This window comes from Oncorhynchus mykiss, chromosome 16 (assembly GCF_013265735.2).
Source record: "Oncorhynchus mykiss isolate Arlee chromosome 16, USDA_OmykA_1.1, whole genome shotgun sequence".
In the NCBI taxonomy this organism is placed as follows: domain Eukaryota; kingdom Metazoa; phylum Chordata; class Actinopteri; order Salmoniformes; family Salmonidae; genus Oncorhynchus; species Oncorhynchus mykiss.
In genome coordinates this window covers 33,523,871-33,536,240 of record NC_048580.1, presented here as the reverse complement: position 1 = coordinate 33,536,240, position 12,370 = coordinate 33,523,871, and the positions used below count along the sequence as shown (strand labels likewise).

The following is a 12,370-nucleotide window of genomic DNA, read 5'->3' as shown; positions in this document are numbered from 1 at the left end:
ATTTACAACATAACATGCATGGGCATTTAATCAATCAAATGTATTTATAATGCCCTTTTTACATCGGCCAATGTCACAAAGTGCTGTACAGAAACCCAGCCTAAAACCCCAAACAGCAAGCAATGCTGATGTAGAACAACGATGGCTAGGAAAAACTCCCTAGAAAAGCCAGAACCTAGAAAGAAACCTAGACAGGAACCAGGCTATGAGGGGTGGCCAGTCCTCCTCTAGCTGTGCCGGGTGGAGATTATAACAAAACATGGCCAAGATGTTCAAATGTTCATAGATGACCAGCAGGGTCAGATAATAATAATCACAGTAGTTGTAGAGGGTGCAACAGGTCAGCACCTCAGGAGTAAATGTCAGTTGACTTTTCATAGCCAACAGCAGGTGCGATAGAGAGAGAGTCGAAAACAGCAGTTCCGGGACAAGGTAGCATATCCAATGACCAGGGCAGGGTTCCATAGCCACAGGCAGAACAGTTGAAACTGGAGCAGCAGCATGGCCAGGTGGACTGGGGACAGCAAGGAGTCATCAGGCCAGGTAGTCCTGAGGCATGGTCCTAGGGCTCAGGTCCTGCGAGAGAATTAGAGGGAGCATACTTAAATTCATACAGGACACCGGATAAGACATGAGAAATACTCCAGATATGAGAATACCCTAGCCCCCCGACAAACTATTGCAGCATATTGTGTCTTAATCATTAAGACCTTCTGGGAATGTCTGGAGGGTGAAAATCTCAAAATACATTTTGCTCAGAGTATTATTTATATCACCTCCCCTGTCTGATATCTTTACTTTCTTTTTGCCACATCTAAAGGTAGAAATTTCATGTTTTTGGTCATTGAAATGTACTGCAACTGTATAATCTCTGTCGTTTCTCCTGATTTGAACTTTTATGTTCCTTAATTCTGTTTGAGAGAACGAGAGGTTTTACCTACATAACATAGCCCACATAGACATTTATTAATGTAGATAACATAGATGGTCAGAAATTAATTTTGGACCTAGACCTGGCCGTTTGCCGTGTGGTAGCAGAGAGAACAGTCTATGACTTGGGTGACTGGAGTCTTTTGACAAGAAAGTTCAAATGGGAATACAATGTCAGATATGTTGTATTTATACAGCAACTTAAAATGTATGCGAAACAAAAACCATTGATTTGAAAGTTTAGCAAACCACAGAATGACTACTTTGAACAATTTACACAGAATACTTTACAAAAATACATTTACTGGATGAACTGTGCAGGTGCAAAGTTTGGTAACAGAATCATTTTTTATGCTACCATGTTTCCCAAAAACGGTTAAATATCTGTTCCAATTTAATATTCAAAGATGTCTGCAGAAGGAATGGGGTGTCAGCTATGACATGAAACCTAGGGGAAGTAGATTTACATCTAGCAACTGAATTAGGGTAATGAAATTGCATTATGGGTATAATATCCTTTTTCATATTTGGGTATTATACTACACACTGGCTAGTATTCTATTGAGCTTCGCCCCCAAACATGACCACACTTGGTTGATCCAGACCAAATCTGAATCAGTCATAGACATCACAGTACAGTAGATATGTTCAGTACTGTACAGTAGAGTAAATTAGAGTTCAGTACAGCAGAGTAAATTAGAGTACAGTACAGTACAGTACAGTACAGCTGAAGAGTACGGCAGTGGAAGGGAGGACAGTAGCAGGTGACACTATGAGCTGAACATAACAGTATACCAGTGGAAGGGAGGACAGTAACAGGAGACACTATGAGCTGAACATAACAGTACGCCAGTGGAAGGGAGGACAGTAGCAGGAGACACTATGAGCTGAACATAACAGTATACCAGTGGAAGGGAGGACAGTAGCAGGTGACACTATGAGCTGAACATAACAGTATACCAGTGGAAGGGAGGACAGTAACAGGAGACACTATGAGCTGAACATAACAGTACGCCAGTGGAAGGGAGGACAGTAGCAGGAGACACTGAGCTGAACATAACAGTACGCCAGTGGAAGGGAGGACAGTAGCAGGAGACACTATGAGCTGAACATAACAGTATACCAGTGGAAGGGAGGACAGTAGCAGGAGACACTATGAGCTGAACATAACAGTATACCAATGGAAGGGAGGACAGTAGCAGGAGACAAAGTGCATTTAAAGTTTAATTCAATTTATTCCTATTCTTTCATTTAAGTTTTTGTTTGAGTTGGATATTTAAATGATTCACATGTTGACAAACTGGATATTTAATTGAACGTGTATGTGAGAGTCTCACCTTTCCACAAAATGGTCACATTAGTGTGTAGCCCAAACTGTTGGGATGCTATACACAGAAGAGGCTGCACCAACTTCAGACGAGGAAAACGGAGAACACTATCGTGTTTGTGAGCGCCATCTTTCCGGAGTGGTTAGGTTATAGGCCAATTGAGAAGGCCGATTTTCGGGATGTCTCATGGTCAGACTAACGCCGCTCTAGCTCTGTCACCTTTCCACCCAGATGCAGAAGGGCCATATAGGTGGATTTGAGACGTAGCCCATACACAAAAACATACATCTCTAGCTTAAACAGACAGAATTAGATTTTCGTGGGGCCACGGAAATTGTAGGCTAAGGGTTCAAGTGAGAAATATGAGTGAAAGCATAATTCTGTTATCGTGGAATTGCCCAGAAGTAATAGTGACCAGTAGCAGGTTAAATACATAGATAGTAATTGCAAACAATATTCAAATTACAGCAGTGTAATGGTAATAATGAATTGAACCAATAACATTTTTAGCAGCATCATAGGTGTGAGGGTGTGTGTGAGAAATAATGACGGTGAAGGTGTGTGTTCTGAGTGGGTAGAGATGTGGATGGGCATAAAGTCAGTGTGGATAGTCTGGGGGAAAGCAGAGAGGGGAGCAGTAGTTATTAGCAATTTAACAGTCATGTTTTGAGAAGGAAAATAAATTTTTAAAACACATTTACTGTTTTACAAAAGGCCACAGAGTTCTGTCTTGTGCACTGTATTCTGAAAATCGATAGCGTTGTTCCAGAAAATGCTTTTACGCGATTGAGAAGAACTGTAATGTTTCTGGACACACAATGTAGAAGCAACGTTTCAGTTAATGTGCCACCGTATTGGCATCCCAACCTATAGCTCACCCAGTGTGTGTTTTGTGTGTGTGTATGTCTTCAGGCCCAACATGTGTGTGTGGAGAGGGAGCTGACCCTAGTAGTAGACAGGCAGCCTTGTTAGTTTGTAAGGGTCCTTATCAAAAGACACTGCATAAACATCACTATAACAAGGCTGATTGAATTTCAGCCAGAGTTCTTCCAGTAGTTCATGTCATAAGAACTTGTGCACTCACCACATCCAGATTGTCCTTTCCTTCCTTTGCAGAGAGACAGCCACACAGGACGGTCAGACCCAGGCCACAGCTTCAAAACAATTTGGCACCCCTGAAATAGTCTTCCTTGTCAAGTCTATTGGAGAAACTTACTCCATGTTGGCAGTGCAAGTCTTATTGTGGAAGGAGATGCTAGGATTGCGTGGGCTGTTGTATCAACAGAACTGGCTATTGTTGACATACTCGGTTAGGAAACCAAAGCCCTTGGATTCTGTGAGATGAGACGGAGAGAAGGGTCTTATGTTTGTTGTGTGTTTTTTGCAAAACATTTGACCTTTTGGAGAAACATGTATTGAAAGTATAGGGAGCGTTACTTTTTTCAGAGCGACTGGCGATCAGAGTTTTTCCACCAATTTTCTTTTTTTACCACTACATCGCTGGGTGTGTCTGTGTGTTTGTCTCTGTGTGCGTCTGTGTGTGTGTGTGTGTGTGTGTGTGTGTGGTGGGGGACAGTGGTTTGAAACTGATCCCCTTGCTGTGGGATGGAAGGTTATTGGAGATCTCAGTATAGCTCTGAGTAGGGCTTCCAGAGCCGTGATCAGCGCCCAGGCCCCATAATGGCTCTCCTGCTAGGATGAAACACATTAAACTAGAAGAGAAAGTGCACATGGAGGGAACAAAAGCTAAACTATTTGAGTACTGTGCCAGTAGTGCAGGACACTGTGTCGAGCATTTTGAAACTGCATAATGAAGCAATAAGGCAAGGACCTGGCAGTTGAGTTTCATGGGCAAAAAAACAGTGGAATGTATTTACAGTGCAGGCAGTGATGAAGAAGACTGGATCCAGAGAGGTATTTGCAAAATATACAGGGGATGAAAAATACACAACATACAACATTTTCAAAGATAAGTTACAGTTCATATAAGGAAATCTGTCAATTGAAATCAATTAATTTGGCCCTAATCTATGGATTTCACATGACTGGGCAGGGGTGGGCCTTGGAGGGCATAGGCCCACCCACTTGGGAGCCAGGCCCAGCCAATCAGAATTAGTTTTTCCCCACAAAATGGCTTTGTTACAGACAGAAATTCTCCTCAGCTGCACATTTTAAAGTGGCCTTTTATTGTCCACCTGTGTAATGATCATGCTGTTTAATCTGCTTCTTGATATGCCACACCTGTCAGGTGGGTGGATTCTCTTGGCTAAGGAGAAATGCTCACTAACTAAATTTGTGCACAGAATTTGAGAGAAATAAGTGTATTTAACTTTTGAAAAATAAAACGTGCCTCAAACATAGGGCAAAACACCCAGAAACTCACATCTGAGTAACAACAAGTAAATCTCCCTGAATGAGGATCCTGAAAGGACCCGCCACCCCTAACCTGGCATAGACAATTCACACCTTTAAACAGGTAGGCTACATTTTCAATAAACAGTAGGCTAGTTAACACACTTGACTGGCAATCCAATTCCACAATTTACATTCACCAACAATGGCCAATAGTTAACTTGTTAATTACCACAAAGGGATCATTTGCATAAGTTTATGCATTATGTTTCCATGAGTGTTTCTGATAAACAATGAAAACACCCCTTAACCAGGATAAACCAAATAGCCTACAGAGGGGCATGCAACATTTACCTAAAGCCGTGAACACAACCGCACACGCCTAGGAAACCAGTTCACAACTAAGGAGGTGAGTAGGAGGTTGACGATTCCAAACCAAATAAACAGGGACATTTCTAGGCATATGTGGGAAAAAAAGAATTTGATAATTTTAAGAACAAGGATGTAACGTAACAAAATGTGGAAAAGGGGCAGGGGTCTGAATATTTCCGAATGCACTGTATACAGTATATATAAATATTTATTAGACAAAAGCGATGTTGCCAAAAACAACATTGTAATGTGTAATGGAAACGGGAGATATAGGAGACATTTTCGAAAGATCAACATTTTTATCCTTTCAACAACGGTGGATTTTTATTTAGTCAAACTTTATTTATTGCGACAAATGATGATGGAAACAAGTGTTTTTCAAATAAATTATGATTGCAGAATAATTCTGAAGGTACATGATGTCATCACATAACTATAAAGCTAAGCATTTTTTTATTGGTAGTTAGACTAGCCAGCTAAACTTGTAGTAATCTTGGCCAAATACCGACCAGGCACATGCCCAGAGGCCCTGACCTCCAGGGGGCCCCCATTTGATTCTCACTCGGATACCATAATAACATGGCATAAGTCATTACAAAATGTGTAGAATTTCAGGAAATTTGCTTTAAAATGTCAAAAATATATCTCCACCCAATGACCAAATGGGTAGAATTGCTGCAAATTAGCTGTAAAACATACTTTATATCTCTTTGGCCCTTGGCAAAATGAGTAGAATTGCGGAGAACTTGTTTAAAAACTGCAACATTTTCTCCACGCCTCATGGCAAAAATGTGTAGATTTGCGGGACGTTCGTGTTTTTTACATGATTATAGCAAAGGGTTAAAAGGGATTAGCGAAAGCAAATAATCCGTCTGTTTTTGCGGGGAGACATTTCCTGGCTCACAGGCGCAGTCGTACAAAGGAGACCTTCATTCATATAGATATCACGGTTCAGGGGCCTGTTGTGCCTTATTGTTTCATAATGGGCAGTCACTGCAGCTATGCGATGCATACAGTAGATGCTTCAGAACATCTCCGTACATCATATCTTGGATTCACCTAGTCGTTTGAACATTAATATTGTTCTTTGTTACAGGATGGCCAACTAACACAGCCTACAGACTGACCTACAGACAGACCTACATACAGGACTAATGTCCTGGATGGACCCAGCTCCATGGAGAGGCAGGCTACCTGTATTGTAATTGTCCTATCAACTAACACACAGCTAGAAACAATAGCAAGACGGATTCAAGTTGATACTCCACCCACACCCATATGCACACATACTGTACACACATAGATGTACACATACAGACGTACACACACACACTTTGTTTCAACCAGAGGATTTAAGGCATTACACAAAACAGCAGATTCGACAGGCCACCCGCAAAGTTACTCTTTGGTCACCTCCCAAATTCCTGTCAGAAAGTGCCTGCCAGAAAAGAGAAGAGTTTTCCAACGATATTTGGAAATATTGTCATTACGGCTGATGCTCTTCTTTACTTTGGTCTCTGTCCATTTAGTATCTGTCAATCTCCCCATCATACACACATACACACATGTGCAGGCGTGCCACACACACACACACACACACACACACACACACACACACAGGAAAAGTATCCTACTGTGTTACTAACAGATCGACAAGGAATACACGCCAAATAGATTGTCAAGATGCGTTGGTCTGTGTGTGTCTGTGTATCAGGAATGCAGAAGACTCAATTCTCAAACGAGTGCATCATGTCTTGTATAACTACATGAGTCTATATGCTGTCTCCCACACATGTTTTGGTCTTTAAAGGCCTTTGCAGTCTGTGCTTCTGAAGCGGACCAATACAGGGCTTCGAGAGAGTGAAAGGGCCTGGTAAGCTGTCTGACCGTCTGTCTCTGTATATTGGTACAACCTGTTTGACAGGGCTCCTTTGGCAGAGTAGAGGGCAATCCATTAGAAAGCTGGGCAGGGGGGTGTTTGTTGAGCCCCTTGAGCTGGCTATGCCCATGGACCTGTGGAGAAAGTGTGTAAATTCAGACAGCTCTTTGGTGTTTTCCACACTTGTAACAAGTCTCTTAACACGCCCACACAGCTGCATTTTGATGACAGTTTAGATGGACCTTTTTTCTAAAGTGGAATGATGAAGTGGTGCGAAGAGAAGACCTTGAATGAATGTGCCAAACAAATTGGCTAACCAGGCCAGTTTTGTGCGTGGCATTGAGAAAATGGTGGGCGGTGGCAGGGATTGAGGGCTCCAGACAGTAGTAGAAAGAAAATTATACTTTTTCAACAAAGTAGAATAGTGAAATTGGATGCTTTCATAGGACATCGTGGAAAGGCATAATCTTATAAATCCCATCAGCAAGTAATAAAACCTGATCACAGCACAATACGTTTTTGTCTCATATATCAGGATTTTTGGGTGTTACATGGGTGCATGCCAACAAGCCTAAATGAGGCCAAGAGGACTTAAGTCTGCCATTGCCAGATAGTTCTTGAGGATGTTTCACTACATGTGGAAGCTTATGTGGCTAACACTGAACATTGCCAGCCAAACTCTTTCTATGATGTGATTGTTTTTTAAATGGATATTCTGTTTTTTTATCCTTCTCGAGTTGTAATTTTCCCATGATATCTTCACAAACACCTCTTTGTGAATGATAATTTCGCATGAAGCGACCAAATACAACAAATGTAAATATTGGTTGAGGAGAGTAAAGGGCTTTCCCGGTTTCCCCCTCAACACGGGATTCTCTGGATGTTACAAAGCTCTCTTGTTGCAACTCTCTTCAATGTTAAAGGACAACTATTGTACCAAATTGTCTCTATTTTGAACTATATAAGGACAAACTGTCTAAAAAATAATATTCCTGATATTTTGTTTGTTTGGTCTTATTCAATCAAAACTAGTGTTCAGATTTCCCTCCACTTAGTGAATACTGACTAGACCATACCTCTCTCTTAACATTCATTTCTAATATCAAGAGCCACATGGTGGTCTTTACAGCAATCCTCTTCTGGACATGCTTCCTGCATGTTCCACAGAGCATATTATGTTTCATGGATTGGATCAGGACTTGGCACACTGATCTGCATTGGTTCCTTTCATAACATTATGGCTAGTTTATGTGTGTGTCTCTGTATGTGTTCCAGGTGGTCCAGGTGGTACGTGGGTCACCTGGATTAGCAGTCAGATGAGAATCACACACACACACAGATTATGCGTCACAGATCAGAGGGATGGATTCTCATTGTCCCTGAACAGGACATCCTTGAAAACACCATAACAAACCTCTTCTCCTCTCTTTATTCTCCTCACCCTGTGACAAAGGGCAGTGTGTGTGTTTGTATGTACTGTATGTGTGCACGTGCATGCACGTGTCTATTATCTGATGCAGTGGCAAGCAAATTCAAATAATGGCTAGTTTCAAACAAGACTTCAATTAGTATTTTTACAACAGTTAAAGCAGAATATATTTAAAAATTCAAGACTGACAATGAATGCTTTCAGCCACATGACACTCCATTACAAACTGTAAAAATATGACCGCTTTTTAACATTTTCTAAATGTTACCCATCTGTTTGATTTGAGTCCAAGTCTTTCATTTCGGCTGGGGTCTGCTTCTGTATTGTAAATACACTGTTTAACTGTGTAAATCTATTTATAAACAGTACAAACAGGAAACCCTCATTAGTGATGGATTGTGTTTACGTTGAATGTTCATTGTTCAGAAGATGTGTTTAGGCAGCTGTGGATGGCCTCCCATTTGTTCTGGCCAAGAGCCTGGAAAGAGAAAAACTAACGATTAAATGTGGTTCAAAAAGCTGTACCTGCTGCCATGGCTCTGTCTATTCTAAAGTAGAGAATCGTGTTTTGCCCATAAGTCATAGTAAGAGCCTTGAGTTTTTCCTGGCCATGTTTCTGACCAGAACGTGAAAAACTCTGTGTCGTAGTTAGTTATGGAGTCAGCAGGAGAAAGTGCCCCGACCATTGAGGTGGAGGAGCGCGTCCAGGAGCATGCGGTTATGCTTCACCATTTTGGCACCGCCATGGATCGCGTTGTCCAGAAAATGGACCGCTGGGAGAGACAGGGAGTTCTTCCAGCGCCTCCACCAGCACAACCGGGGTCTCCCCTGGGTGCCCCTTTCCCGCCTGAACCCAGTGGGATCTGTCTCTCCTTTCCCCAGGAGTATGACGGGAGGGCTGCGAACTGCCAGGGGTTCTATTACAATTAGACCTCTATCTGGCCACCGTTCACCCGGCTCCATCGGGCCGTGAGAGGGTGTCCGCCCTCGTCTCGTACCTCACAGGGAGAGCCCTGGAGTGGGCCAATGCCGTGTGGAGAGAGGGAGATGCGGCGTTGGACCAGTTTGAGGAGTTCACCCGCCGTTTCCGGGCAGTCTTCGACCACCCGCCCGAGGGTAGAGCGGCGTGTGAGCGCCTCTACCATCTGAGGCAGGAGACGAGGAGCACCCAGGAGTTCGCCCTGGAGTTTAGGACCATGGCTGCCAGCGCGGGATGGAACAACAGGGCCCTGATCGACCACTGCTGCTGCAGTCTGCGCGAGGACGTCCGCCGGGAGCTGGCCTGCAGAGACACCACCCTCATGTTTGGGGGGGTTCCCGCTCTTGCACCATCTGTGGCCGCAGAGGTCACACTGCCGGTCGGTGCCGGGTTGGTTCCTCTGAGAATCGAGGCGGCAGGCAGGGCGCTCTGGCCATGTGAGCCGGGACCAATCTCACCCGGAGCCATCTGTTGCACATATGTTTGTGTTTGTCACGTACCCTGAGTTTTCCCCGCATTCACAGCATAAGGCGCTCGTCGATTCAGGCGCGGCTGGGAATTTTATTGATAACGCTTTAGCCCATAGTTTAGGGATCCCCATCATTCCCGTGGATGTGCCTTTTCCCGTTCACGCCTTAGATGGTCAACCATTAGGGTCAGGGTTGATTAGGGAGGTCACCGCGCATTTGGGCATGGTGACGCAGGGGGGATCATACAGAGAAAATTAGTCTCTTCCTTATTGACTCTCCTGCATTTCCTGTGGTGCTGGGGCTACCCTGGTTAGCTTGTCATAACCCCACTGTTTCTTGGCCACAGAGGGTTCTCACGGGGTGGTCGCGAGAGTGCTCAGGTAGGTTTTCCGTTGGTGCGCATTCCCATGCCTTCTCCATAAAGAAAGCGACTCAATTACCACCTCATCGACGGGGTGATTGTGCGATAGATCTCCTGGTAGCCGCTGCACTTCCCAGGAGTCATGTGTATCCCCTCTCACAGGTGGAGACAGAGGCTATGGAAACATATGTCTCTGAATCTCTGGAGCAGGGGTACATTCGAACCCTCCACTTCACCTGCCTCAAGTTTATTTTTCGTGAAGAAGAAGGATGGAGGTCTGCACCCGTGTATTGACTATTGAGGCATCAACCAAATCACTGTGAGGTACAGTTACCCTCTACCTCTCATAGCCAGTGCGATCGAGTCAAAGCACAGGGCGCGCTTCTTCACAAAGTTGGATCTCAGGAGCGCTTACAACCTGGTGCGTATCCGGGAGGGGGACAAGTGGAAGACAGCATTTAGAACCACCCCAGGGCACTATGAGTACCTCGTCATGCCGTACGGGTTGATGAATGCTCCATCAGTCTTCCAAGCCGTTGTAGACAAGATTTTCCAGGATCTGCATGGGCAGGGTGTAGTGGTGTATATCGACAACATTCTGTTATACTCCGCTATGCGCACCGAGCATAGCATAGTGTCCCTGGTGCGCAGGGTGCTTGGTCGACTGTTGGAGCATGACCTGTACGTCAAGGCTGAGAAATGTCTGTTTTTCCAACAGTCTGTCTCCTTCCTAGGGCACTGCATTTCCACTTCAGGGGGGGAGATGGAGAGTGACCGCATTTCAGCCGTGCGTAATTGGCCGACTCCCACCTCGGTAAAGGAGGTGCAGCGGTTTCTAGGGTTTTCCAACTACTATCGGATAAGGGGCTTTGGTCAGGTAGCGGCTCCCAATACCTCACTGCTGAAGAGGGGACAGGTGCGTTTGCAGTGGTCGGCTGAGGCGGACAGGGCTTTTGGTCAGCTGATGGCTCTGTTTACCTCGGCTCCCGTGCTGGCTCATTCAGATCCCTCTTTGGCGTTCATAGTGGAGGTAGACGCGTCCGAGGCTGGGATAGGAGCCGTGCTCTCTCAGCGCTCGGGTACTCCACCAAAGCTCCACCCCTGTTCCTTCTTTTCGAAGAAGCTCAGCCCGGCGGAGTGAAACTATGACTTGGGGGACTGGGACTTGTTGGCTGTTGTCAAGGCTTTGAAGGCGTGGAGACATTGGCTTGAGGGGGCTAAACACTCTTTTATCATTTGGACTGACCACCGCAATCTGGAGTACTTCCGGGCGGCGTGGAGACTGAATTCTTGCCAGGCAAGGTGGGCCATGTTTTTTTTTACACGTTTTGTTTTCACCCTATCCTACAGACCAGGTTCCCAGAACGCAAAGGCAGACGCAATGTCCTGGATATATGACACAGAGGAGCAGCCCATGGATCCCACTCCCATATTCCCGGCCTCTTGCCTGGTGGCACCGGAAGCGCGGGTGCTGGATGCGGACGTTGAGCAGGCGTTGCGTACAGAGCTCGCTCCCCTGCAGTGTCCGGCTGGGCGTCTGTACGTTCCGTCTGCTGGCCGCGATCGGCTGATCTATTGGGCCCATACGTCACCCTCCTCTGGTCATCCTGGTATCGGTCGGATGGTGCGCTGTCTTAGTGGGAAGTACTGGTGGCCCACTTTAGCTAAGGATGTGAGGTGGTGGTCGCACCTGTCGGTGGATTTCCTGACTGATCTTCCTCCTTCACAGGGTAACACCACGATCCTGGTCGTTGTGGATCGTTTTTCTAAGTCCTGTTGTCTCCTCCCTTTGCCCGGTCTCCCTACGGCCCTACAGACTGCTGAGGCTCTGTTTACACACGTCTTCCGGCACTACGGAGTGCCTGAGGATATAGTGTCTGATCGGGTTCCCCAGTTCACGTCGAGGGTCTGGAGAGTGTTCATGGAACGTCTGGGTGTCTCGGTCAGCCTTACCTCAGGTTTACACCCCGAGAGTAACGGGCAGGTGGAGATTAACCCCTCATTCCATGTGTCTCTCCTCAGGCCGGTGGGGGGGGGGTACTGTAAGTCGGTCCCTCTCCCTGTTCGGGCGGTGTTCGGCGGTGTTCGACCTTCTAGCCATCACTGATCTATTTTTCATTTTCCATAGGTTTTGTCTTGTCTTCCATCACACCTGGTTCCAATCCCATCAATTACATGTTGTGTATTTAACCCTCTGTTTCCCCTCATGTCCTTGCTGGTGATTGTTTGATTGTATGTTATGTGCAAGTTATGTTCTGGTGTGTGACGGG

At 45.3% G+C, this 12,370-nt stretch overlaps 1 long non-coding RNA gene across 1 annotated transcript in view; it reads left to right on the top strand.

Moving 5' to 3' along the window:
* Positions 1–4,893: 4,893 nt before the first annotated feature.
* Positions 4,894–12,370, top strand: part of LOC118939523 — a 47,228-nt gene continuing 39,751 nt past the window's right edge. The window contains exon 1 of the long non-coding RNA XR_005036508.1: positions 4,894–5,019. This is a non-coding gene — a long non-coding RNA (uncharacterized LOC118939523). The remainder of the gene's footprint in view (positions 5,020–12,370) is intronic.